The sequence below is a fragment of the Grampus griseus genome (assembly GCF_964374135.1).
Source record: "Grampus griseus genome assembly, chromosome: 16".
Lineage (NCBI taxonomy): Eukaryota > Metazoa > Chordata > Mammalia > Artiodactyla > Delphinidae > Grampus > Grampus griseus.
In genome coordinates this window covers 32623038-32629223 of record NC_139010.1, presented here as the reverse complement: position 1 = coordinate 32629223, position 6186 = coordinate 32623038, and positions in this window count along the sequence as shown.

The following is a 6186-nucleotide window of genomic DNA, read 5'->3' as shown; positions in this document are numbered from 1 at the left end:
CCGTGTTCCCCTCAAGCTCCCCTGCCCCTTGCCAGCTGGGAGGTATCACGTGGACCCCCGAGCCGGTGTGCTCCTGCTGAGGGCTGTCTCTGCTCTGCCTAGTGCCCCCAGCAATGCACCAGAACCCCATGTAAGTGTCTGGGCAGACCTCCCACTCACTCCTTTGGGGTTTCATGTTAGTTTGCCAGAACTGCCATAGATACTCTAACAAAATACCGCTCCACCACGGAGCTCCATACTCTTGCCCGCTGCGGGCGCCCCACGGCGGCTGCTCCCCTGCCTTGCAGCCGCGGGCACCCTTTGACACAGCCTCCTGGAAGGCTGCTCTCTCTGACCATAGGCTGTCCTTGGGCCGTGTCTCCTGGTTTCCTGTTGATCTCTCCAACAACCCACGTAGTTCTGCCCAAGCCTGGGCCCACCCAGCAGGAGCCCCATCGGGCTCAAGTGGCCAGGCCGGCGTATCCCACTGTGCACAGTTGTTGCTGCGGCTGCCTAGAGGAGTGTGGCCTCCCGGCTCACCCCACTCCTTGCCAATGAGCCGAGAACTCTTTCCTGAAGGGAGAGCCCAGGGCGCCCTCCATGGCTGCTGGATCATTAAGACAGGCTGCTTTCTGGTCCCTCTGCCCAAACTGCGTCTGGAGCCATCGTTCTAAAACACACATCTCTCCCTTGTGAAATCCACTGATAATTTCCATCTCCTCCAGGATAAGGAGCAGATTTCTGAGTTGACCGTCAAGGTCTCCGCCCTCCCACTTGACACCGTCCAAGGCTGCACCCACTATTTAGGGACATGGGCTCGGGAATCAGGCAGCCTGAGCTCACACCAGGGCTCCCTGCTGACTCTCTGGGTGGTCTCAGGGGACTAAATTGACATGGTTCTTATTAGAACAGGAGGTTAACGATGGTTCCGCTTATGAGTTTTCGACTTTACAATGGTGTGAAATTGATACACATTTGGGAGAGACCATACTTCTAATTTGAATTTTAATCTAGCTGTTTATATGTGTTGTGACCATCTCTTGTGACGCTGGGCGGCCACAGCTCCCAGTCACCCATGCGATCACGAGGGTGAACAGTCAATACACTGACAGCCATGCTGTATCCGTACAACCAACGCTGCTTTTCACTGTCAGTACAGTATTCGATAAAGCACACTTTATTATGCAATTGGTTTTGTGTTAGATGATTTTCCCCAACTGTAAGCTAATGTAAGCCTTCTGAGCACATGTAAGGTTGGCTAGCCTGAGCCACGATGCTTGGTAGGTTAGGTGTTTTTAAATGCCTTTTCGACTTAACGATATTTTCAACTTAAGATGTGTTTGTGGGGACATAACCCCATCGTAAGTTGAGGACGATCTGTACATCCTCTGCAGGTTGTTGTGGGGTCTGATGAGATGCTGCAGGTCGAGCACTTAGCGCCCTGCCTGGCACAGAGAGAGGGTGGAAATGATCTTTTCAGCTCAGATCTGCCTCTCAGTCAGCATGGCCACAGAGACCATGAAGGACTGACTTCAGGTCAGGGGGTGTCTGTCACCCCTAAGCTCTGAGTGAAGAATGAACAGAAGGGCCACCCTCAGGCTCTGTCTGCCTGTTGAGGGATCAGAGAGGCGGGTCCAGTCACCCCTGGCAGGAGTGGACGTGGTCCCCTGAGCCAGACTTTGCAGAGTCACCTTGAGGGCTGAGCGCCAGCAGAGAGGTGGAGGGAGGGAGAGGGAGGGGGTCTGTGTGTCTGCGGGTGTGTGTCTGGGGAAGGTCGTGTGGCTGGGGCTCGGGACTGCTCGCCCTCCCACCCTCAATCCCTGTTCCAGCCCCATCAGGCGCCGCGGTTGGACGGCTGCTAACTGCCCAATCCTGCCCACGGCCTGCAGGCCACTCTCTAGGAGGCCTTGTTTGCTGGGGCCCCCGAGTCCCGCCTGGCGCCAGCCTGGCCCACTCAGCTGTGCCCCTCCCCAGGGCTTTCCCCACAAGCCATCTCCTCCAACAAAGAACCAGTGTCGTCGGGAGGGCAGGTGCTATGCAGGCAGGATGGCAGCCAGGCCTGCAGGATTCTGGGCAGTCAGATCACAGAGGAGTGTGACCAGGGTCTGGCTAGTCGGAGCCAGGGCTGGCAGGCTCTTCATTGTTTTCTCTGGTTTTGAGCCACTGCCCCAGAAAGAGTTCGGAGAGGGAGGCAGGCATAGGCTTGGGCTGGGGAGATGAGGTATATTTGCCAAGTCGGTGGCTACAGGTTAGATGAGGGCCCCCCAGGACGGGTGTAAATTCTCTACCCTCCCCACTATTGGCCCCAGGCCCCAGCTCAACCCGAGACCAGCAGCAGAGAGCTGGAGTCCACCCCCTTCAGCCAGGAAGGAGACCACCCGTCTGCACAGCAGACTATTGAAACTCCTGCTTGGGCCCGCTGCCCACTTCTCTGCTGCTAGGTTGGGCCACCTGATGGTCCCACAGGGCCAGACTTCAAATATCCATAGCTGGCCTGTCAGCCCTGGGGAAGGGGTCCCCACCTACCGACAGGGGGACGGTTCTCTGTGTATAGGCTGGTCACAAACAGGATTTAAGCCAACGGTGGGCCAGGGCTGCTGACTATCTCAGGCCATATCAATAAGGGCCAAGTACCTAAAATGAGGGAGGTGAGAATCACCTTTGCTATTTGCAGCTCACACTTGTGGGAACAGAACTATTTCCAGATATGAGAAGCGTCACAGAACAAAGACAAATAAATGGACGTTTCAGAGAGTAATGAATGAAAGCTACAGATTTTAGGACAGCGTGAGGATAAATAGAAATCTGTCAAGGATTTCATGTAGGTTGTGTTTTTCCCACCAGATTATAAGCTCCTCGGGGGTCTTGTTCATCTCAGTAATTCCACCACCATCTGAGTCTCTCACTCCCTGTCATCGCTCAGCTCACAGTGATGGCAAGGAACACAGGATAGACTCGTGGGTGGATAGATGGATGGGGGATGAGTGGGTGGGTGGATGGATAGGTGGGTGGGTGAACTGATATACAGCCAACTTCGCAGACAGGGCTGGCTGAGTAATAACTGTCTGAATCCTGCCCTGGGAGGAGGCCAGAGAGAAGCTGCCCTTATCAGCACAAAACCTAGGCTTCTCAACGATTTCTTACAGAGGACGCAAAAGGCATTAAAACATAAGAGATGGATAACTTAGGCTTCGTTAGCATTAATAACTTCTGTTCAGCAAAAGACATCAATAAGAAAATGCAATAAAGAAGTGAAGCCAGGGCTTCCCTGGTGGCGCAGTGGTTGAGAATCCGCCTGCTAATGCAGGGGACACGGGTTCGAGCCCTGGTCTGGGAAGATCCCACATGCCGTGGAGCAACTGGGCCCGTGAGCCACAACTACTGAGCCTACGCATCTGGAGCCTGTGCTCCGCAACAAGAGAGGCCATGACAGTAAGAGGTCCCCGCACTGCAATGAAGAGTAGCCCCCGCTTGCTGCAACTAGCGATAGCCCTCGCACAGAAGCGAAGACCCAACACAACCAATTATAAATAAATAAATAAATTTAAAGATCTTTAAAAAAAAAAGAAGTGAAGCCATATCTATATGTGATGATGGATGTGCACTAGAATTATTGTGATAATCATTTCATGATGTATGTAAGTCAAGTCATTACTCTGTACACCTTAAACTTATACAGTGTATGTCACTTATATCTCAATAAAACTGGAAGAAAAAACCCACAAAATTCAAAACTAGATAAACTAAAGAAGTGAAGCCACAGACTGGGAGAAGATATTCACAATGCATATAACTGACAAAAGTTCATATCCAGTAATATAAAGAACTCTTATGAATCAACACAAAAAGGCAAACAGCCTGGTATACAGTGGTCCGAAGACTTGAATAGGCATTTCACAAAAAAAAGGTATCCAAGTAACCCATAAGCATATGAAAAGTCATACAGTATCATTAGTCATTAAGGGAAAGCAAATGAAAGCCCCAGTGAGATAGCATTATACAGCCACTTGGATGGCTAGAATTAAAAGGTTGGTGAGGATGTGGCATAGCTGGAAATTTCATACCTTGTTAGTGGGAGTGTATAATTGGTACCATCACTTCAGAAAACTGTTTGGTACTTATCTACTAAAGATAAAATCATGCTTCTCTATGACCTAGGAGAAATTCCACTCCTAGGCGTATATCCAAGAGAAGTGAGTATGTACGTCTGCACAAATACTATATTTGAACGTTCATAAGAGCCCCGAACCAGAAACAACCCAAATGCCCATTAACAGTGAAATAGATACACACGTTGGAATACATCTGTACAATGGAGTACCACCCAGAAATAAAAAAGAGCCAACCTACTGATACATACAACTACATGGGTGAATCTCACAGACATTATATTGAGCAAAAAAAAAAGCCAGAGTGTCTACTGTATGATTCCATCTATAGGAAGTGCAAGAGTAGATAAAACTAATCTAAAGTGAGAGAAATCAGATAGCGGTTACTTTTGGGGTCAGGTTAGCGGGAAAGGGGTGTAAGGCGCCTTCTGGAATTCTGGAAATGCTCTGCATCTTGATCTGGGTGGTGGATGTATGTGTAAAATTCATCAAACTCTACACTGAGGGTGTGTGTTTATATTATAGTCATTATATTATTATGGTACAATTCAATAAAACATTTTAAAAAATATATCCAAGTTTCCTTGGTTCTGGAAGAATTCAGTGCACCTGCCTGGACGTGGGGTAAAGGGAGAAACCCAGAGGGAACCCTTTCATGGCCCTTCAAATATGTACAGTTCTTGGGACTCAGTAAATCATCTCAGAGGAATTTTTTGAGAAGAGACGGAGTCCTTGGTGATGCAGGGGCTGGGTCAGATGACAAGGAGAGGTTGCTCTTAAGGGAAGTCCAAGGGGTGGGGGAGATGACGACAGAGTGACACACAACTGGGACTTTCCTGCCAGCTCCGCCCCAGGCCATCACGCACCTCACCTGCTGAGGCCCACAGAGGGAGTGGGCTGGGTTTCTGTGCCTCCCCACCCTCCTGTACCGTATTCCGAGGCGTAGGGTAACTCCTCACCAGCTTCCCATCCACGGTCTCTGGGAGGGAAGGGTCTGTGTTGGCCACTGCACCGGCAGCTGCCTACCCAGCTGAAATCAGAGGTGCATGAGAGTGTAACCGAAAGTGGGGTCCGGCTGCTCACCACTCGAAAGCCAGTAAAGAGGCAAAGTTAGTGGAAAGGAAAGTTTGCTTTATTTTGGACGCTGGCAACCCGGGGGGTTTGGCGGGGGAGGAAGACGCCTATGTAAAGCCAATTCCGCCCCCACTGACAATCAGTGGGCAAGAGCTTTTATAGGCGGAGGGAGGGGGCTACAAGAAGAAACAGCACAGTCAGCTGACAGTCATCTTGAAATTGGTCATCGGTGGTCTGACCAGCATCATCTTGATTGCTTTAAGCACATTTAGTCTTCAGTTCCAGGGTCGTTCTTTTCCCATTTCTTTGAGGCCCGTTCTCAGAATTGCGGCAGCTTATGTCGCGGCTACAGTCTGGTCATCACGTAGTTAACTTCTTCCTCCTGGGGGCGGGGGTTTCAGTATCTATAAGACAGCTCACAGGATACGGCTCAGAATATTATCTATAGCCCTTGAGCAGGAACTAAAGGTCCTTGACTGTGCTTACTGACTAAACTGTTATTATTTGGTCTCTTTTGAGTGATTTCCTTTGTTTCTGCATTTTCTCACTTCTCGGATTAAACTTATTCTTTGGCTAAAGTTTTCCCACAGACAAAAGGCAGCCTGAGGACATGTGGGGCATGGATCATAGGGTCCTGCTTCATTTCAGGAGGAGGTGGGAGAAAGGCAGGCCTTGAGCTACTCCTCTGCCCTCTGGGACCTTGGTTGCCTCCTTGGTTACATGGGGAGGTTGGGCGAAGTTCTGATGGTTCCCTGGGCGCCCCAAACCACTCATGAGCTGAGGTGGCCTGCCAGGCCTGCACCCTCCTCTCCACAGTGCAGCAAGTACATCTGGAAAGCCCCAAGGGCCCCCCTCTGTGGACCTCACAGAGCTGAAGTCATCTGAGCTTCTTCTCCCATGAGTCAGGGAGCATCACAAGATGGTGACACAGGTGGCAGCTAGAAGCCCTAGGGATGGAGCGGGAATAGGCTGATGACCAAAGCGTTACAGGTACAGAGAAAGGAACCCAAGAGTCACACTCGTC